General features: G+C 36.6%; 1 protein-coding gene across 13 annotated transcripts in view; it reads right to left on the reverse strand.

Moving 5' to 3' along the window:
* Window positions 1-16,153, reverse strand: part of ZNF644 (zinc finger protein 644) — a 99,861-nt gene extending 83,708 nt beyond the window's left edge. For 3 of the 13 annotated variants that reach the window (XM_087866097.1, XM_045801809.2, XM_045801807.2), the window contains exon 1: window positions 15,839-16,153. The gene's annotated coding sequence lies outside the window, so the exon portion shown is untranslated. The other 10 variants (XM_045801810.2, XM_087866096.1, XM_045801811.2 and 7 more) reach the window with 7 other exon arrangements.
* Between the last annotated feature and the right edge of the window lie 7,319 nt (window positions 16,154-23,472).

The following is a 23,472-nucleotide window of genomic DNA, read 5'->3' on the forward strand; positions in this document are numbered from 1 at the left end:
CAATCCAATTAGATGTTACCTAAAAGAGATACACTGTAGGTTCAAAGACACTGAAATAAACTGAAAGTAAAAGGATGGAAAAAGATATACCAAGCAATCTGTAACCAAAAGAGAGCTGGAGTAACTATAATCTTATCAGACACAATAGACATTAAAGAAAAAAAGTGTTACTGGGACAAAGAAGGACATTTTATAATAATAAAAGGATCAATTCATCAAAAATTATAGATCAACTATAAACATATATACTCCTAAAATAAAGACTCAAAAAATATATGAAACAGAAACATATAAAGTTGAAAGGAAAAATAGACAACAGATAAAAACAAATAAATAAAAATAGTTGGAGACATAAACCTTACTTTCAATAATGGATAGAACCAGACAAAAAAACGCAAGGAAATGCAACACTTTAACTCTATAAATTAACTAGACTTGACATACAACTATAGAATACTCCACTCAAAACAGCAGAACACTTTCTTCTTAAGTGTACATGGAACATTCTCCAATACAGAGCATATATTACACTTTATACAAGTTTCAAAAATTTTAAGGGAATAAAATCATAGAAAGCATGTTCTCCAAACACAAGGGAATCAAACTAGAAAGCAGTTACAGAAGAAGTATGGGAAATCAGTATGTGGAAATTAAGCAACCAACTCCCAAATAACCAATAGATCAAAGAAATCACACAGGAAAATTATAAAATATTTTAAAATGATAACAAAAGCATAATACACAAAAATTTAAATGAAGTGAAAGCAATGTTTAAATGGAAATTTATAGCTATATATGCCTACATTTAAAAAGATCTCAATTCAATAACCTAACCTTTGACCTTAAAAACCAGAAAAAGAGAAAACTAAACCCAACACAGGCAGATAAAGAAAATAATTACGATTACAGCTTAAATGAATGAAACTGAGAACAGAAAAATCAATGAAATCAAAATTTACAAACCTTCAGCTAGGGTGGGCCAAGAAAAAAAGACAAATTATTACAATCAAGAATGATAAAAGGATCATTACTACTGGCGTTATAGTAAGAAATAAAAAGGATTATATGGGAACACTAGGAACAACTGTATAGTAACAAATTAAATAACCTAAAATGGACAAATTTCTAGAAAAAAACTACTGAAATTCAATCAAGAAGAGGCAGAAATTCTAAACAGACCTTTAAAGAGATTAAGTAATGAAAATTACTTTGAGATTTAGTAATTAAAGAGATTAAGTAATGAAATTAAAGAGATTAGGTAATGGAAAAATTTACCAAAATAAAACCGGATTAGATGGATTCTCTGGTGCAATCTACCTTTACATCAAATGTTTGTTCTTTTTTAAATTTGAGAGCGAATGAGCAAGAGGCAGAGAGGAAGCAGACTCCCTGCTAAGCACGGACCCTGACATGGGGCTTGATCCCAGAACCCTGGGATCATGATCTGAGCCAAAGGCAGACACTTAACCAAGTGAGCCACCCAGGCGCCCCTAAACCAAATGTTTAAAGAATTGACACCAATCCTTCTCAAACCTTCCCCAAAATAGAACAGGAACGGACATTTCCTAATTCATTTTATGAAGTCATTATTACTTTCATACCAAAACCAAGACATCACAGGAAAACTATAGATAAATGTCCCTTTTGAATAAAATCACAAAACTCCCACTTCATGTGCGCATGCACACAAGTCTTTCTAAAGACATACCATCTAGATCCTCTTTTCTTCTTCTCCCAACCTGAACTGATCATTCTTCAGACCTGCTGCACAGCCACCCTCCTTGGATGTCCCTTCACCATCTTTTTAGATATGTATTTACTTCTCTCCTATACTAAATTCTATTTCCTGGAGAATTCCTCTTTTTTACTTAACTCATCATTTTGATAAAGTCCATGTCCTCTAGTAACTTCCTGAGATACAGTGCAGTTGAAGGAAATATTCTAACAACCTCAAATGCTTCATAATTTTAACCTACTCCCACACTTGACAGCTTGGCAAGGTACAGAATTAGTAGTTTGTAAATACCTTTCCTTCAAGAGTTTTGAAGGTATTATTCCATTAATAATTCCTTTCCATTGTTACTGACTCCTAATCTCTTTTATATGCTCCATATAGGAAAGCTATTGGGATCTTCCTTTTATTTCTGGTGTCTGAATATTCATCATGATGTACTTCGATGTGTTGTTTTTTTCAATCATTATCCTGAGCATTCTGTAAGGCCTTTCAATGTGAAAACTGAAGTTTTTTGTTTAATTATTATTAATTTCCTCCACACATTTTCTCCCATCCTCTAATTTTTATCTTTCATGTTGACCTCACCAAGTATGATCCTCTAATTTCCTTATCTTTAACATCTTTTCGTCCTACTTTCTAGAAGATTTCCTCAACTTTATCTTCCAACCTTCTACAAGAATTTAATATTCTAAACTTCTCTTCTATTAAGTACCTCATATTCTATATTTCCAATCCTCCTCTTATTTCATATTCTAAATGTCTAAGAGCTTTTGTTTTCTGAGGGTTGCCTTTTTATAGCAAACATCCTTTCTTGTTTCAAAGATACAATTATCTTACTTTCAAACGTATTTCACTAACTTTTTAAGTTTTTTTGTTTTGTTGTTTTGAATTGCTGCTATCTCCTCCTCTTTCATAGTGGGGTTATCCTCAAATGTTTAATGATCCTTAATGTCATATCTTAAAATGAAACACATAAAAGCTGTCTGGAAATCCTGTGTTAATGGGTAGGTGTCACTGCAGGATGATCAATCTGGGCCATTTCCCTGGGTGGATCTACATCTGTTATTATCTGTTGGGTTTTCCTGATCATTAGTTTGCTATAACAGGATTAATCTTCCAGTCTCACATCTGGGGTTATGAGCCTGACACCCAGTATTCTCAGAACTAATAGAGAAAAAAAGGCTGGAGATGATTCCTGGTTCAACATGTAGATTTCTATGTAATTCTGTTTTTTTAGTATGTCATCCTTAACCCAAGCTGTGTGTAGAGTTCTCAGATACAGAAATCCTCCATTTGAATATCAGAGAAGAAACCTCAAAGTAAGAAACCCCCTCCTAGTACCACAAGCATTGCTTACTTATTATATGCTTTGGGGCAATTCTTTCAAAGTACCTGAAGCCACCAATTTCTGAAGCATCCCAGGGTCTACAGTACCAATTCTAGGCCTCCCCCACTAATTGCAGAAAATTCAGTTTTCTCAGATCTACAAAATTAGTTACCACTTCTGCTTTCAAGCTTCCAAAGTTTTACTTCTGTGATCAATTTTCCAGTTTTCTTTGTCCTTGACAATCAATGCCTTTTTAACAAAACCACTATTGTAATTCTATTAGGGCTCTGATAGCAAAGTAAAGGTCTCTAACTCGTGTTTAAATGAATATTAACCTCATCTGTTTTTTCGGCCACATACTCATTGTTGTTAAGTTCTAATCAGTATTAAATTTAAGCTTAAATCACAGTAGGACACAGAGTTTTCATCATCCAAGTAGTTATAATCATTTGGCTTGAACACCAGTTTTATTATTTTAGTCAAAAAACATTGGCCTATACAATTCAATTTCTCTAATTTAAAACTTCAAATTCTCCTTAAAGCCCAAGACACAATTTTTTAAAAATTCACAGGAATTTGAAAAGAATGTCTATTCTCTATTTGGAACAAAGTTCGACATACATCTAGTAAATAAAACATACTGCTATTCAAACAAAGCCTCAATTGTTGTTTATTTGCTCTATTAAATTCTAAGATAAATGAAAGTTGGTGTTACTAATTTCTCTAAAGAAAGCCTACTTACTCTACACTTCACATTTCAATGCTGTTTATCACACAAAAGTTCAAGCCTAATAGTGTTTAGTAGCTCTAACTTTTTATTAATTAAAAATGTTTTTTTCATCCATTTTACCCTAGAAAGGTTTTTTCCTTTGCTTGACATTGATTAACTTGTAAGTTTTCATATTTTTGCTATTTTTTTATTTTTAAGGTTCATTATTATGTCTTAGATAAAACTCCAAACCACACACCAAGAATTTTTAATCCAGTACGTAAAGGCAGGGAGCGAGGAAGACCAATTCCTGTTACATGAAGAAAAAGCTGTTAGAAGGGTATCAGGGAACCAAACTTGACAGGAAGTTGGTGAATAAGTCTTAGAAAATAAGATGAACCAGGAGGAAGTTAGACAAAGAATATCACACTAAAGGATACCTATGGAGGATGCTATTTGTATCACTCTAAATGGCACTGCCACCATTAAGATCTAGCACAAGATTTTTGGTTCCATCACAGCCACTGGAAATTACCTCTATCTTCTCCACCTCTTTCCTGTATGAACTTCTCGGTAGGATCAATGTGTATGGGACAGTCAATTTTGTTTCCTAGTCCCCTTCCCTCTCAAACTGTGGCCTCTCCTCATGCACACGGTGATTTTTCATTGCTTTTCACCTTGCATAGACCCAAGCAGCGTAAACAGGTGGGGATGGATCTATTTCCAAGAAGTTTACAGGCAAACAGGGAAGAGGAAAGACGTCCAGGGGAGAGCTTTCAGGGAAGCTTCCTATTCCCATACCAATAGTTTATCAGGATAATCAGAGAATAGACAGTTCTGCTATTATCCCTTCTCACCCATACTATTTATACTAAAATGCCAAACTTCAGAGTGATCAATGAATTCTCTTATTTCCAGTGACAGTAGGGAACAGCGTATTCTCTTTTGCTTTAACTGATATCTCAACAAGTAACTTGGACACAAATGTTACCTCCCTATTTTACCAGGTTGCCAGAAACCTAACTTCTTTACTAGCTGAAGTTCACCCTATATTAACTGTGAGAATGGTTAAAATGTAAATTTGTTAAAGTAAGACTAACATACTACCTTAAATTCCTAGACTCTATTCACTCCCAAATTCTGTTCTATTTACTAACTCTAAAACGGGCAGAAAACAATTTTTAATTTTATTACTTGTGTAACTTTTTCATACTCTTCTAATTCTTCTATTTTAAGGGGCACCTAGTGGTACAGTCAGTTAAGTGTCCAACTCTTGGTTTTGGATCAGGTCGTGATCTCAGGGTTGTGGGATCAAGCCCTGCATCAGGCCCTGTGCTCAGCACAGAGTCCGCTTGAGACACTCTCTTCCTCTGCCCCTCCCCACAGCAAGTGTTCTCTTGCTCTCTGTCAAATAAATAAATCTTTTTAAAAATTCTTCTAAGAATAATCTACTAATTATAAGTCATGGTACACATTCAAGAACTCTTAAAAACTCCAGTGAAGACAAACAACTTACATCTTAAATATCAAAAAATACTATTGCTCCAAGGAAACTATAGGGATCTTTTCCTCCAATAAAAGCAGTGTGTTTCCAACTATTCTAAATTTTAAAATAAGCATTTATTTTAAAACAAATTTAAACACCAAAGTCCAGACCACTAATTTTCATTATCTATTTTCCCACCAACTCCTATACCAATTAGAATGTCTCTTAAACCATGGCTAAAATGTACTATTATAACAAAATACAACAATTACAAGCTCTTCTTACTATCCATCTCAAGTATTTTTTCCTCAAAGTACTAGCAATTCAGAAAATACCACTAGAGCATAACTCTGAGTTTTACTTAGTTTTGATTTGAAAAAAAATCTAACTTAAAAGCTCATCAGTTTTTTTTATGGAACAAGGCAGATGTATCCCAATTAGTGTTAATAATTTATTTGCAAATTGTGTGTCCAAGTAAATTTATTTTCAATAGCTGGAGATAATAAAACTGTTTCATTCTAATTTTAACTTTGCATAACAAACTTAGGACCCACACATTTTACCTGCCTGATTTTAAAACTACCCACCCTTATTTACGCTTAATATATCCTCCCTCCCACCCACCAAGGTAATAACCTCTAACTGGCCTTCCTCACTTCAATCTCTTCTCCAATCATGTTATATCTGGCTACTAATCCTTTTTTGTTTTTCTTCATTTATTTCTGTTCAGTGTACTTTAGTTGAATCCCTTATTTCTAATTTCTAATCCAAATTTCTTTAGATTCCTCCAGCTCAGGCCACAATCTTAGCAAATTTATTTTTCATTACATTCATTTAAAATAGAGGCTACTCTGAGTAAGGAAAATGCTTGCACTCCACAATTCCTATCTCTGTGCTTTTTAACATGCCTTTCTCCCTAGTTGATATTCCCTTCCCTCTCCACTAATCTATTCATACCACTTCTTCAAAACCTAGATTATAAAAATATTTTTGCCAAGAAGCTTAATTAGTCCAATCTTACTAGATACCACTCATTTTATTTTGTGTCAACTCAGTAATTCAAATGTTTCTTTAAGTACTCCTCAAGTTGTGTGCTCATGAGTTCTTCAGAAGAGGAACCATATCCTTTGCTCTGTATTTCAGCATTCTTACCCCCAGTGAGGTACTACATGAATTCTCTATAATAACTAACCCAATGAAAACAAGCAAAGGTTGGAGAAAATACAACCATACAAATAAGGTTTTTCTGCATACGAAAAAATCCAATCTCCCAAAACTAAATTCAAATACAAAATCCATTTTTGTCAAAACAACACAAAAACACAGAACATACCCTTAAGTGTGTTTTTTCTACCCACAGAAGTCAGCACTTAAGGCTGTTAATTAGTAACATTCTAATTGTTTTGACTGTGGTTTTCTAAATCTTACCCAAAAGGTATTACATAAAGTCTTCATATTTTGTAGCTTATAACCGTATGTTTTCAAGGTCTAATCTAACTGATTTTGCGTTAGCCTTCTACACTTCACAAATACAAAACCTACGTAAGTTGATAGATGAGCTTTTATTTCTTCAAGACAACTATTAAATTCTTAGAACAAGAGTATATTAAGCAAAGTTACGATACATTTTAAAAAACCAAAACTTCATATAAATATTTTCATTTGTAAGTTCAAAAGCATTCATAATCCAAATGTTAACGAGAAAGTATTTTTATGTCCACTTCTGCACAATTTACAAAACATATCTATTCCTCAAAACTAGGCATACTAGAATGTAGATACATATTTTCATTGTTACGTACTTTTTACAACTTTACTATAATACATATTTCAGAAATAAAAATCCCTCTGCCAAAAACACCAACTGTTACACTAGTAAACAAGCCTTCCACTGCTCATTATTTATGAAACACAATGTTGTGACCGTTAATTCCATTTGAAAAATAAAACCAATGCAAGTGCTAGAAGTAAAAATCATTATCAATAATTCCATTTCAGTTCTCGTTTTGTAAAGTGTACCTCATGGATTTTAACCATTCGATTTTTTGTGTAACTGTCCTGAAGGTAACATTTTAGTTCTTTACACATAAATGTCAAAATCTTTCAGGTAGAGAATGGATACTGAGCTGTAAACAGAAGTATACCACTTTATTCTTACCCCTACAATCACAATCAGAAATACTCAAATACCTTATTAAGTAACCTGCAATGCCTGAAAGCTAACTCACATAATGCTTAGAAGCTATTAAAGAGGTTCCAAAAGGCCTCTATAGAAGGAGGCAATCCAAGACCTCCTCTACCTACTTCTTGACTATATGCCTAGAGAATACTGTAATGAAAGCAAGCCAGATAACTATGTTATCTGTACAAGCAACTCCAATCTCTGCATTCTAAACAAATTCTCTAGTCATAAAACTTCTAAAGGGTCAATATTAATGAAAACTAAGAAACACCTCTCTGATCCTGGCATAAACCACACTGGAAAAAAACAAAACAGAAGAGCCATGGTACCAACTACTTATCATCTCATTACCTCCAAATTCACTTTATGCCAAACAGGAATAGAAAAGAAAGAGATTTAAGCCATCAATTCTTACTACCCTTGGAAAGGAGGACAAATATGCCATAAACAAGTTTTAAAATAAGTCAAATTTATTCATGGTGACAGAGATCAAAATAGTGGTTACTTCTGGAGGGGGAATTATAGGAAGGGACACAAGGCACCTTTCTCAGTGTTCCATATCTTGATCTGAGTAGAAGTTATGTGTACTTACACGTAAAATTTCACTGAGCTGTATTCATGATTTGTGCACTTCACTGTATGTAAGTTATATCTAAACAAAATACATAGGGGCGCCTTGGGGGCTCAGTTGGTTAAACATCTGACTTTTGATTTCAGCTCAAGTCATGATCTTGGGGTCATGAGATCAAGCCCCATGTTGGGCTCTGTGCTTAGCAGGGAGTCAGCTTAAGATTCTCAACCTCTCCTTCTGCCCCTCCCCTCCTGCTCTCAAATAACTAAATACATCTTTAAAAATAAATAAATAAAACATTTAAAAATAACTCACCAACAATGGTCAAATATAAAAACCTTTTCTCAAATCTCATCCGTTTTGATCATTCTCCATTATACTGCTAATCACAGAACACCAATATACTCTGAGTACAACTCTTTCCCCTTAGGAGACCTATGAGACTTTATTAGTATTCTTTCAGCATTTTTCTTGTTCTGCCTCATATTAATTCACTTAAATATTAATTCAATAGTCATTAAATGCTCATGTACAAGCCATGGATTAAGCACCCTCCAACATATATTTCACATACACACCCTCCATACAAAACAAATTCCCTAAACTAGATTCAAGCCACTCTGATTTCAAATTACATCTCCTACTTTAATTCCTATCACTTTACAGATTTGTTCTCCAGCATACTCTTTTCTTAGCTATTCTTTAAGGCTCAGTTCAATTCCTATTTTATCTTTTCTCCATACTTGTACAGAACTTACTATCTATATCTGCACCGTCCAGTATGAAAACCATGTCGCTACTAAGCACTTGAGGTTTGGCTAATCTGAATTGAGATGTGCTTTAAGTGTGGAACACACACTTTTGATTTTGAAGAATTGGCATGAAAAAAAGAATGTAAAATATCTCAATTGTATTTCCATACTGAAAGACTGTTTTGATTATACTGGGTTAAATAAACACATCAATAAAATTAATTTTACCTATTTCATTTTTTAACATGGCTATGGAAAATTTTAAATCACATTTGTGGCTCAACATATTTCTTTTGGGCAGTGTGCCCTCTATAATCTATTTATAAAAGTCCCACAAATGTTTTTTAATACATCTCATCCACCCAATGAGAGTATAAGAACTCAGCATTTTTCCCTTCTATAGCAATTATTATATTAGGAATTACAGACAGTAACGTTTTAAACAGAATTAAGTACCTGTTTAATTTTAATATCACTTTTAAAGTATTTCTAACAAGGAAGCTTACAGCATTTCAAAGTATAAAAATATTTAAAAAGTTGTTCTCTGATGGCTATAAACTGGAAATGTCATCTACATTTTATGTATATCCAATTTTGAGTTAAATATCTCATCAGATAGTATCATTAAACCTGCAGCTTTTCTAATACCAGAGAGTATTAGTTTTGATTAACCTACACTATTTTTCTTCTTGGTCACTCAGTAAAGAAAAAGGCAGCTTCCACTTTAACCAATATCATTGTACCAATATCCAGTAGCCAAGACAAAGAGTATTTATATGATGGTATGAATAAACAATGTGGTCAATAAGATACCGCTTGAAATAAGGGTAGGCAGAAAAATGCTTTTATAATGTTGTTTTATAAGTAGGAAATAAAACTTATAGATTGTAATAATTAGGTTAAAGTATAGACAGATAGAAAGGAGAGGAAGGTAGAATAGAAAGAACTTATCTATATAATCAAGATACGCCTATAATTCAAACTTGACTGCTGTACTGTTTACTATCTATGTGACCTGAGTCTGAGTTTGTTTCCTTGCACATAAAATGGGAATATATATATCAAGCATTACTGTAAGGAATACACAGGAGATGTTTAAGTATGTCAGTCTCATCTCCCTTTCCTTTAATACTAATGACTACATAACGGTGATAAGATTATGGGTGACTTTTCCCCCCTTCATTTTCCAAACTGCTGAAAAATATTTTTAAGCATATACGAAACTTCTAATTTTTCATACTCACACCCCTCTGCATGTGAACTTAAATTTTACTAGCTTCCTTTTACATTTTTTTTTTAAAAAGCTTAAAATTTGTGTTGGTGGTGGGAGAAGTAGGTAGTAGAAGAAAAATTAAAGAGAGAAATAAGTTTAAGGCTATATCAGCACAGACAAATACAAAACAAAGTATAGAGAGGAAAACAGCAAAAGGAAATGCTGTTTGAGGAAATTCCCCTGACTCAGACTAAGCAATGAAAAGATAACATGCTTCTCCTCAATCTAGCTGCTGTTGAAGCTCCTCTTCACTCCTATCTGGGGTTTATACGTATATTACGTACAAATACACACAGCCGCTCATCCTCTTCTCTCTACTAATGATCACTACCATCCTCATGGTCAGAAATTTAAAGGAGAGTGAAGAAATTCAGGATGTTTTAACAAAGATAAACCAACATATTGGTTGGGAAATAACTTCACTAAAATGTACTCATTCCCAAGTGCATTTATTCATCAGCTGACAGTAACAAAAGGGAATGTGTTCCTGAAATACTGAACCTGGTTAATAGCTTTTGCTGCTTGAAGGCAAACTTTGATGCCTGCTGACTTCCTTTATAACAACCTTACCTTTGTAGACATGGGTCTAAAAAAGGAACAACAGTAAAAGTATACAATTCCAAATCACTTGCAGGTGAAAATTTCAAGTTACTATAAAAAAAATTAAACAATGGTAATAGTAATAACTATTATAGTAGTAATAACTACTATAGTTAATAGTAATAACTATAAATACTATATAATAGTAATAACTATTATAAAAGGTAACATTTGTGTACCCATTGTGTGCCAGAAAGCTAAGGACTTTACGTGAATTATGCAATGTAAACCTTAAGCCTCTATGAAGATGATATTGTTAAATCCTCTTGCTTAGTGCTCACACAGCTTGATTTTTTTAAGTACTCTCTATGCCCAATGTAGAGAGTGGGGCGTGAACTCACAACTCTGACTCAAGAGTCACATGCTCTACCAACTGAGCCAGCCAGGTGCCCCCACACAGCTAGATTTTAACCCCATCAGTTTTACTTCAAGGCTTACACTTTTAAACCTTATCTCATCCTGCCTCTTTATTCCTATATAATTACAAATGCAACTATGATTGCCTGTGTGTGTGTACATATACATGTTTATGTGTGTATGTATTATTCAGTAAATCAATGGTAAGCAGTAGGCAATTCCCACTTTGGCAAGGTTTTGTCCACCTTCACAAACCATTCAACAACTGGCAATCATTCCCTCCCCAATAAATGGTGTTTTGAAAATAACAGTTACATTTAACATCTTCTTCAAGAAACTGATGAAAAAGAACTGCATTAAGCTTTCAGTTAAAAGAATAAATGCCACAGAAGAAAGGATAAAAATGTTAATCTTTTATAAAAGTTAGATAAATAACTGATACAATACAGATATATATATGTTTTGTAATCTGTAAAGTACTTTAATCCTAACACTTTATTAGGATTTTAAATTATCCATTTGGCTCCTAACATATTTAAATTGGACTTTGTACAAAAAGTCTTTTAAAAACTTTTAAAAGCTATATATTCAGCTTCAATGAATGATATACATACTAAAAGGTTTAATATCTAAAAATCATATTTATCACTCTAAGCAACTTCAACTATACCACAATCTAGGCTAATAGAATTGAATTGCAAGGAACAAATTACTCATCTATACTTTTCACAAAGTTACTTACAAGATCACAGTTCCAAGAATCCCAAATGGAATGGGAAGGCTACAGCTTGCAAACAGAAGAGGTAAAGCAAAGATTAGTAGAGGGAGAGTATAAAGGAAATATCTTAGAAACACTAGTCTTAATCCAGCCTCACTTCCCTCCATTCCAGAGAAGTATGCACTGCTGCTTCTGTCCTGGCATGCTTCTTTTCTTCCCCCTGAAATCCTCTGCTTTTCTCCTCCTGGAAAGTTATCTCACAGGACTTTTTGTTTTCTTTGCTATCATCTCTCAAATTGTCGAAGGATGTCCTATCTTGAATTTAAAAGGGCAAAAACATAGTAACTCCTCATAATTACTTAAGAGTTCCTAGTAAATTCAAAGAGGATAGTAACTCAAAATTTGGCAGATCTTAGAAAAAATTTAACAGTAGAGCAAAGACCCTAGAGATGAGAAAATACCTTTTTCATGGAGACTCCCCATCTTCCTGAAGAAAGACTATGAATTGAATTTGCCATTCTACCTTCTAGGTCTCCGGTGATCTTTATATTTGTTTTTAAGAAAAATATAGAAATACTTCAGCCAACCAGCAGGGTGAGCTAGTGCTAGAATCAGATTATTATTGTCAATTTTCTGAAAATTCAAAGATGTAAATGGCTTGTAATAGTAAAAGCAACAATTTCCTTGCAATAAACCTGAATTAAAAGACAACACTTCTAAAACTGCTTCAGTCATTGCTACATCTCATAACTTTGTAAATATTTACAAATTCCAACTACAAAATAGACTCTATAGGGATTAATGGTAATAAATGTAAAAAGTTAGAGCTCATTTGAATACCTATCCAAAAGATCATAGTAGCTATCCTTTATTCTCATGTTTTATTGTATAGGGCTATCACTAAAAAAGTTAAAAACACTTTTTTAAAAGGACTGCTAAAAACGGACTGTTCTAAAAATTAGGAATGGAAACTCATCATACCTATTTCTGAATTCAGGGCAAACTGCTGCCTTAAGATTGCCTGAAAAGCAATCATGAGAAAAGTATTCCTACAAGAATAATAATAAGAATAAGATCCACTCTTTTCCTTCGGAATCACACCCTGAGAAGAATCTAAATAAGTAACCCTAACAGTGTATCTCTGACAAACCTAATCTTGTCTATCAATTTCTCTAAATTGCAGGTATCCCCACCACTTCTAGTGACTGTCCTTGACTCTCTTTTCCCCCTGCTACCCAATACGGTCTCAATTCAACCACACCAAAACTCTCCCTTTTATGACTTGAATAGCAAATTAAAACTGCAAAATGTTTAAAGTTTGCAGGTAACAGACTCTGTAATTACAAATCATCTGAGAGTTATCCTAATTATCGTAAGACTAAACTGTAAGTAAATCCACTCACACAGTGTTGAAAATTAATAGCTTATCAACTTTCTTAAAAAATCAATAATTTAAATGCAGTTTAAATGACCCATAACGGCTTTAAAACCTCAATGCAATTTAACAAGTTTTTGTTACATATATCAAAGAAGTTAAGGAACTGTGGGATCCTACCATAAATGATTTTGCTACTTGTTGGATTTCCTAACTGATCTTACTTCAGTGGTAGTAGTAATCTTAACAAGTTGTTTTTAACAAGGGCCAATCTAAGTGGCATGTCCATTTACCCCAAAAAAAAGCTATTACAAAATGAAGGCACTACATCACTGTTCTAGGCATCTCATTTCTTATGTAATAACTGGTAATAATGGCAGTTATTTCAAACTTTCCAAGAAATTCATCAAGCTGTTTGTTTCTTTAAATTTTTTGGGTCAAGACTGATTTTTTAAAAACTCGAAATTCAAAAGCAATATTGCTCCAAAATTACCTGAAATGTCTGGATTTTGTTATCTGGAATTATTTCACCGGAAGTCACTTTAAAAACTACATCACGGTATCATGTTAAATAACAGTTTTTAACTTATTGTCACAGAAGTTCTCATTAAAATAATAGTATCTCACAGATACTTTCAAACATACTCTTAGTTTTCAACCACTATTAGTTACAGAGTCACCTTCTCATCCTAGCAATGTGACCGATGAAAAGAGCAACGGGGTAGAAGTTGAAAAGACAATCTTCCATTATGCACTAACATAATCATATCTAGCCCTAAATATATCATAAAACAGTGGGTATAACTAGCTGTTCCCTGAGATTCCTTCCACTCTAACACTGCATGACTCAGTAATACGTTTTGCCTATGTATCTCCTATTCATTAATACAATAAGATTGTTCTCGATTTAGAAGAAAAGCTAAAAGGGGGAAAATATGTATCTGAAAGAAGCAAGGAAAATGAAAGTTTTAAGTTACATTAAAAAATTGTATTTTAATTTGAACAGAGATCTAAAGTTAACGATCTAAATGTGTTTATCCCTTCAATCACATTATTTACTCTGTTAATGTGACCGGGCCAAAACATTAGTTGTTTCCAAGTTCTGTACTTCAAACATTAGTTAATACAATATACAAAGTACGATGTAGCCATAAGTGCAGTATAACGTTGTGTTAGAATTCTAAAATTTACACTGCCATGGTTTTAACATGAATATACTTATCACTGCACCAACAGTGGTCAAGCCTTCATGTTTTACCCATTAAAATGTCTAAACTAAATTATAACTTCCTCATAAAAACTAATTTTTTCTCACCAAAGCTACCAAGGCAGGATTACTGCCATCAAGTTCCCTGGATACTTACACACGACACTGAAGGCAAAGAGCGGGTTTCCTTTGAGTAACTTGAGTTGTCTATTTTTGAAATGCTTTCCTTCTTCTTGGACCAAAGAAATGTAACTAAACTACTGCAGAGGAGCAATATACTATTAAGGCAAATCTAATCTATCATCCAGATGCAACAAGACTGGCATTAGTCGGAACTGGCCAGAAGAGATGATGGTGTTTTGATATTTCTGTTGTAATTATTGACTTGTATACAAAACAGGACCATCATTTAGGCCCTCATTGTGTTTACCCCTTTGTTGAGTAGTTCTTAATGACCACACAAAATCTGAAGTCTAAACATGAAAGTTTTATAACAACTAAATTTATGTCAATATTACTCAGACAGTTCAAGAAAAGTTTTCCACTAATGTTGCTAAACCATGGATGGATCCCAACACGAGAGTCGTCTGTGGAAGTCTCGTAACAAGAAACCTTTAGCTCCACCACCTAAGTTTCCAATCACTGAGAAGGGTCTGGGACAACTCATCTTCAGGTTCACGGGAGAAGTGGAGCACACCTGCTTTCCTCTGGCAGAGATTAAGCTCCCAGGGACACAAAGGCCAGGGAATCAGACCTGGAGAAGCAAAAAGCTTTAGCTGGTCACCCACCAAGCCCCTGGCAACCCAAACACTTTGGGCGATTTACCTCTTGCTGTTACTTCCCAGGCACCTATCGGCATAAGATCTTCCAGAACAGGGGGAGGGGACGGCTATGCGGTCCTGGTCCCACGTTAGGGGAGGGGTGTGTACAGTTAATGCCAGAGCAGGCGCTTCTGGCCAAAACCGAGCAGCCCCGGAGAGGGGTTGGTGACTGCTCTCGGACCGCCCCGTTACTCAGTGCGTTGCAATGGCGACCGCCAGGCTCCCCAAGCCGCCTGATCTCGGCCCCTTCCCCCTACTGCTCACTGGCTGCTCGGCTTCATGTGACTAAACAAAACCCCCAAGTCTAGTGCCCAGCTCAGCCCCTTTGTGTCCGCTACCGGATCCTCCGACGCCGCCGTGGAAAGGTTCCCCCCCCCACCCACTCTCCGCCGAGTCCCGCCCCGCGGCGGCGGCCGCCGCTCACCTCAGGCTCCGCCGCCCCCCGCGGCCGCCGCGGCCGCCGCCTCCCCGAACCCGGGGCCCGGGCTCCTTGTGTAGCACCAACTCCGCCTCCTCGGCCGCCGCCGCCATCTTAGCCTGTGCGGCAAAACGCGTCCTTTTGGATGGTTGGGACCCAGCCTAGGGCGTAACTCCCCGGGCCCGAGCGCCGAAGGTCGGGTCCCCCAAGTTCTTCCGCCACCCTCAATCCCGCCGCCGCCACAGCCCAGAGGCCCGAAACCCACTCGAGTCCCGGAGAATCCGACCAAATAACCCCTGAAACTCACAGTTTGGTGCCGTGTGCGTCAAACCGGGGCGACGTTGGGAGCGCGCGGCGTCCCCGCGTCACACGCCGCTCTGTACGCTACTCGGCTCCAACGGCCCCCCTCCGCTCCCCGCTTTTCGCCTCCGGCCCCGGTTCCCACGGCGCAGGCGCGCTGCTTTCCCGCCTCTACCGAGCTGCGGGCCGCGGGGGCGTCCAGCGAGAAGCTCTTGGGCGGCTTTGCTCTGATGGAGCGCCTGGGCCAATTAGGCAAACGGGGGCAGCAGAAACAGTGCACCACTGTTCTCGGATGCCAGAAACCAAACAAGGTCACCTCCCCCAGCGCTGACCTAATCACTCTCAAGGAGGTTCCCGCCCCAAAGTAGGCACTCTCCAAATATGGTGGTGCCCAAACTCTGCAAGACCCAAGCACTTAGGCAAGCCTAGGCCCTTTAAGGTGGAACAGGCCCATATTTGATTTCCATAATCACTAGCGTGCCAGAATTCCTTTTCCTACTGTTGATGAAAACAGCTAAGGAACTCAAGATTGCCAGTCACAACTGTAATGGCAGAGGAAGGTTTGGATCTTAACAGAACCAATTGTTGGGAGATGCTTGATGACCAGCCGAAGCATCAAATGTGGCAACTCAATTAGCAGAGCAGCCTACCCTAAAAGGTGCCCAGGGTTTGGCCCAATTTGATTTCTTTCAAATTTCAAGTGCAGGGAGGATATTCTCTCCCTGCATTACTCAATATGCCAGGAGTCTCCAAATTAAGGTTATATAAGAAACACTTGAGATACCGGTTAACCCTTCAATGAATCGGTAGGTCCCAAGAGAGTTCTGGAAAGCTCCCTTTTTAAGAAGCATCCACCCCAAGAGTCTGAGGACAGAGTTTCACACACTGTACTTTGAGAAACACTGACTTGGGCTGTTCTCTTTGCTTTTGAACTGAGCAAACAAGAAGTTGCTAATACGTTTGACATGAACCAAAAGCTGCCAAGAAATCTACAAGTCCTGTCTTAACAAATTCTTCAGCTTTTCTGAATCTCTGTTTTCAATTTAAAAGGAAAAAAAGTTTCATTAGTTTAGCAACTATTATAAACTGTGCTCCTCCAAACCCTCATGATGTTATTGGTATTCAGAGAAATACAGTGTAATGGTGCTTATTTGACAAGAATGAGGAACATTCTCTATCCTGTACTATATGACTATCAACAGCAGGAAATATAGATCCCCCAAAACAGATATTTACACTTGCTGCATTAGTTAATAATAATAGCTAACACTTTTTTTTAATAGCTAACGCTTTTGAGCGCTTACTAGGTACCAAATACTGTTCTAACTCAATGAATTTCATTACAACCTAGTAAGGCAAACGGAGGTTAGGTAATTTTCTCAAAGTCACACAGCTCTTTAGACTCTTTAAAATGTGAATTTTCCTTCCTTATTTACACAAATGGGTAAATAATAAAATGTAAATGTGTATATTTTTCTAGCCAATTGAGGGGGGATCCCTTTGGGTCATCTCATCTGCAGAATCATTAAAATTGGACGTTCTCCATTTACTACTGGACTTACAATTAATAAAAATACTTTGTACTATGAAAATTCTCCCGACATTGTATCACTACAAAAGCAGTTACCAATACATACATACATACATACATAAATAAATAAATAAATAAATAAATAAATAAACCCCACCCTCTGTTGTGAATATACATTACTGACTGACTTATGTGCAGACAAATCCTACAACAAGCAAATGGAACCACTTAGAACTCAACCATGATCTGGAACTTGTCTTAGTAATGAAGCTGTTTGTTTTATACTAGAATCAGGCAACTAAAATCTAGTACTATAGATATAGTAGTACAAGAAATAGTAGTAATTACATAGTAAAAGTAGTAATAGTTGATGAAACTACAAACAAAACAGATGTCAAAAAACTTAATAAGGGTAGGAAGCTTGAAAAAGGTAATACAAAAAGAAAAATACACGTAGGCAACTGGAAAAATCCAAGGACCAGTTATGTGGTACAATGCCAAAATATTTAAAGACATTAAAAGGAAATGGCAGTTGAGAATAAACATCAAGATGTAGAAAACAGTTTGACCCTGGGAGAAAATTCACAAAGCACATCTACTCACCATAATAAAATAATGCTCTAATAAATGCATCTGATCAAGAATCTTTTAAAAGAAAGAGAGAGAAGAAAGTTATTCCAGTGAATGGAATTACCCAATAAAAGATACAAAGTAAACTGTGGTCTCAAATGACCTAATCGAAAAGAAAATGCAATTTGATATTGAATAAAAGCAGGTAAGCCTCCACATTCTAATACTTCTTAATTCCAAGCAAAAAGAAAAAATAAAACCTGATTAATCTACTATCCTGGTAATAAAGTCAAGTTTTGGATTTATCTTAGGGCCTCACTAGTTCTAGACCCACCTCTGAGTACCAAGACTGTAAAGCAGCCTCATTTGTGGAACTGCAAATATTATAATGTTTGTCAATTGGGGTGGGGGTAGGAGGATGTTTGGCATGGAAAAAGATGAAGTTAATAGAAATCAAGTCTTATCTTTATTTTTGTCTCACGTTAACTCCAGCACAGAGCCTTAAACATAGCAAGTATGCAATAAACAATTTTGTTCAATTCAACCAATGTTCACCAATTGCTTACTCTATGCAAAGTGCTATACTAGGCACTGCAGCAAAAAGAAGAATAAGAGAGTTTGTTGTACATATTTCATAAATCATAGTTGAATGCATGAGGAGCTTTTACAGTCCAATAAAAGAACTAGACAAAAAATATAATCAACTTTCAATTTACCAGGGAATGGGGAAGATAAGGAAATAGATAATAAAGATTTCAAAATCATGGTTAAAACAGAGCCTCATAGGGCTGCCTGGGTGGCTCAGTCAGCTAAGTGTCTGGCTCTTGATCTCAGGGTCCTGAGTTCAAGCCCTGTTTTGAGCTCCATACTGGGCATGGAGACTACTTAAAAATAAATAAATAAATAAATGAAAGCTTTTAAAAACAAAATCTTGTAAAACATGGTATAAAATAGGTTAAGTACATATATACTTTTTAATATTTAGTAAGAATTATGTTTAATATTTAGAAACACATTTCCTACTTTAACTCATCAGCATATCAGAAGTAGACCTTGAGAGTCTGTGAGAGTATGTAAGTTTGTTCACAGAATACATGTAGAGAAAGAAAACAGTGGGCCATGGAAACTTAAAAAAATATTTAAGAAATAAGTGGAGAAGTCCAAGAAAACAAGAAATGGAAGGACAGATCCAAAAAAGTAGATTCAGGCATGAGAATAACCCCACAGAAGCCAAAGAGGTATTGGTAACAGCTGACTACCATAACAAATAACCTCAATGGCTTCACATAGTCAAGTTTCATTCTTATTCAGGTCACACTCCACTGCAGTCAAGGAGAGGGGAGGCCCCGAAGCTCGGAAGGTCCTTCCACCATTTGACTTGGCATCCCCTAAGATCTTAGAGTCTTCTATGAGATCCTCTGCAAAGAGACAGAAGGTACACATGGAGAAACGAGTGCAGTAAGTTGAAGTGGCCAAGCCCAGAAGTGGCACAAATCACTTCTCACTTTCACTTTTTACAAGCAGTTTAGTCACATGGTCCTTCCTAACGGCAGGCGGAGCCTAGGAAATGTAGTTAGGCAGTGTGCCCTGGAGGAAAAGGAAATGGGACTGGTGAACACAAAGCAGGGGCTCTGCACATCCTGAGTAAATGTAGCAAAAAGGTTATGAAAGATAAGTGGTGTCCACTGGGTATACAAGATCATTGGTGACCTTGGTAAGAGCAAGGTCAGTGGAGTGACTCAGCCGACTGCAGTGGGTTCAGGAGTGAAAGAAAAGGAACGAAGAGGAAATAGCAACTGAGCCACTGGACTCACAAGGCTGAGAGACTAATCTCAGGCTCTAGGTAAATGCACTGCTCAAGGATTCTTGGCAACTAACCAGCCAGCTTTCTCTTGGTTAGAAGAAAGCCCTCGCTAGGCCTTCATCAAATTTCCACACACATTAAATTTGAGAAATGCCTTTATTGTTTATTTTTTCTGCAGTGAAAGATTCCAGATGTTCCGGGATATTTGGTTGAGATCCATCCAAGGAAAAAGGGCATCTGCAATTTCAACCATTTCATGTGCTTTACTATAGAAAAATGAACATAAAATAGTAAGCCAATATATTCCATTATATGTAATGATATCCCTTGTAATCAATAATTAGGAGTTATAACTGTACAAATGTATTCCTTTAACTACATTCTAATAAGTAGAAACTAGACTTTGATATCTCCAATTTAATTGTAAATGAAATTAAATATCTTCAAAATGAAACTTAAAATTTTCTCTATCATACACTTAAGTTTTCTAAATATGTTGAAGAAGGAAAAGAACAGTAGTTACAACCTTTAAAAAACAGATTTAGGAAACATTTAGTCTGAAGTAAAAATACATTTCTAAAAATATGATACAATAATGTCACCTTTATTTTTCTTATCCATTTCTCTTTTTGTTCCAGGACATTAAATTTTTTCTTACAAACTCTGTCAGATTCATTCCTGATTGCCATACTTCACCCTTAACATAGAATGGCTTTGGTCTCCGGGTAGCTGATGAATTTAATCCTTTTCTACCTAGCCCTGAATGGTACACTGAAAATATAGAGTCATTCTCTTTTTTAATATTCATATGGTGCCTATAATACTCCAGGCATTGTACTGGGCCTCTTGGAAGATGTGAAGGTAAATAGAACACTCTTGACTCTCAAATGTCTTATGGTCAAATAGATTAAAAGTCACACGCTCAAAGTGCTGTTTGCATTTTAAAGTTGACAAAGAAAGAGGTCAGCTCATTGTTCAACTAGTGCCTCGTGTGGTAACGATAATGCCAAGAAGTCATTTTCCTCTAGGGTTTGGCTCTTAGCTTTGCAGTTTGAGACTCGATTAGACCAGAATTGATCAAGCTCAGAAGCATGAAATATAAAAGAGAAAGTGTATAAATCACATGTTAATATATTAATTTACAGGAAAATTTTGACTGCCAACCATAATAGAATACTCAGACAGATTGATCAACACATTCCCTCCCCTGTAGAGAAGGGTGCCAGGAACGCCAGATTACTTGCTCAATGAGCATGGAATGATATGAAAATGATCTTAACAGATGGTGTCATGAAACTTTGATAGCAAACTGCACTCTGCCATGAAGATGTACCTGTCAAGGGAACTTAAACTGTTAGTCTGTTCTCACCAGGAAAATAACTCTTTTTTTCCTTAAAAACATATAACAATATGTTAAAACAAAACAAAAGATGGAGGGGGTGCCTGGCTGGCTCAGTCAGTGGAACATGAAACTCTTGATCTCGGGGTTGTAAGTTCAAGCCCCATGTTGGGTGTAGAGATTACTTAAAAATAAAATCTTCAAAAAAGAAAAAGATGAGGTATTTTGTAATCCAAGTTTCATCAGTTCTATAACGCTTTCTCTTAATTATTGTAACATCTCTGAGATCAAAGTGTGTTTTACAAATCCTAGTTTGTAACTGGCATTTTTTTATTTCATAGGGGTTCATAAAATAATGGCATAATCTTAGAATAACTGACATTTTTAGAAACTCCTCCAATTCTGTTTTAGTAAGTTGACTTTCATAAACTTAGTTGCCCTAATATCATTACTGATTGCCTACGTTCAAAAACTATGTCAAGCTTTTGTCTTCCCAATTCATATTTGATCAGGCAGTTATAAATGAAGCTATATTCCCAAAAGATATAGAACATTGGAGGATAGTTCATACATAAGTTCTTTCTTTGCTACTAAAGTAAACCAGAAATAACCTTCAGGGGTTTTGTTACCACTGTTTACTGCAGGACCCTTAAACCCCTGCAAAGTTCCTTCAGGCATTCTCATGTGTACTCAAGAACAGGTCCTACCAACTATCCCATTCCCTGATATGACGAGCTATCTTCAGTGGCTACAGTGAGCCTTCCGCTGGAAATGACTGCCTCTCACATGGCACCACCATTTTTCACCAGACACCTCCATAGGCATAGCTGACAATCTGGAATACACGTGTTACTAAGGCAGCGCTGGGATTCTTAGTCTAAGCTTTCATTTCTATGGACGATTTTTTAAATATTTACCTAGTCTGTGTCAGGCCCTTTACTAGTCACTGCAGAGACTGTAGTGAAAACTCCACCAGCTCACTATGTACAGCTCTGGGGATTGTGTGCTGCACAGAGGAGACACTCAGCCAAGCAGTGAATGGAGGCTGAAATCCAGCCTGTTCTCCACTCACCAAATCATGTCCCTAGTACAGGGGCTGAATCTTTCTTCAGGAAAGGATGCCATTTTTCTTCCCACAAAACTGCCTTTTCGTGTGGAGCAATCCTTATGCCTGCGGGCCTGCATTGCCTATTTTTAATTCTTCCGCACAGAGCATCACCTTTTTAATTCCTCTGCCCAGAGAGTCCTTGTTCCTACTTCACACAAAGGGAATTGATAGGCTACTCGGTTCTACATACCCAGTCCCGGCTCTCAAGGAGCTTCCAGTCTACCGGAGGGAGATAAACAAAGAAAAAGACCATTGTGGTATGTGCAATAAATGTAAGACAGGAGTAAGCAGCCAGGAGGGGCTTGAAACAAGAAGGAGGAGGGCTTCCGCTAGTCTGGGGGATCAGAGAAGGCTCTGAGGCACCATCCTTCAGTTTCAGTTGAATATCCCTGTCTCAGAGAGGCTTTGCCCCATCCCCTTACTTCACCCACCTAGCACTCTTTGTTTTCCCTTTGTTATACTTGTCTTCCGCATTCAGTAAACCCCACCATGATGGAACAAATAGGGCCCCAAAATTCTATTTCATTAATTAGTAGTTCATATTATTATGAGATTAATGAAATGGCTGGAGTGAGCCTACATAGTTTGCAGGCAAGAGTTCCAGAGCTCTGGCTGCATGATTAAAATCCATCCTCATCTAGGCTAGAGTTTGGACCAATCTGCTGGTACTTGACTTCTCCAGCTTAAATATACTAGGAATGATTCTAGGTCCTATGACTAGCTGGGAATTCCAGAATCACAGTGCTGATTCCAGGAATCTCTCAGTTACTTGGCATCCATTTCACTTGCCTAATCCAGGAAGATTGGGTTGGGAGAATATCGGGAATGCAGAATCCCAGTTCCTCCATTTCACCTTGCCTCTCTCCACCCCAATTTAAGAAATTTAGCCTACCTCATTTGAAATTGGGAACTGGGCAGAGGACAGGATTTATGCCCAGATGTGTTATACTTGGTTTTGCACTGTCAGGGAACATGTTTTTAACTCATAGTAGTAGCTTAATAAATATTTGCTGAACTGAACTGATGTTATATCTAACATGAGACCTACGAGACTTTTAAAAGCTAGCTTGGGGAAAAGAGTTGGAGGGAAAATATTCTATGCAGAAGGAGCATATGAAAAAAGCCTAAGAAGAGCAAGAGTGTGGTATGTTGGGGAATGACAAGTAATTCACATGGCTAGAATATAGCATATAAGTGGAGAATGGGGAATGCTAAGAATTGAAACTGGAAGGGAAAGCAGAAGTTCGTCGCAAAGGTCAAGAAACTTGGACTTTACCCTAAAGGCAATT

The sequence above is a fragment of the Ursus americanus genome, chromosome 12, assembly GCF_024610735.1.
Source record: "Ursus americanus isolate L20-20 chromosome 12, mUrsAme1.1.p, whole genome shotgun sequence".
Classification (NCBI taxonomy): Eukaryota; Metazoa; Chordata; class Mammalia; order Carnivora; family Ursidae; genus Ursus; species Ursus americanus.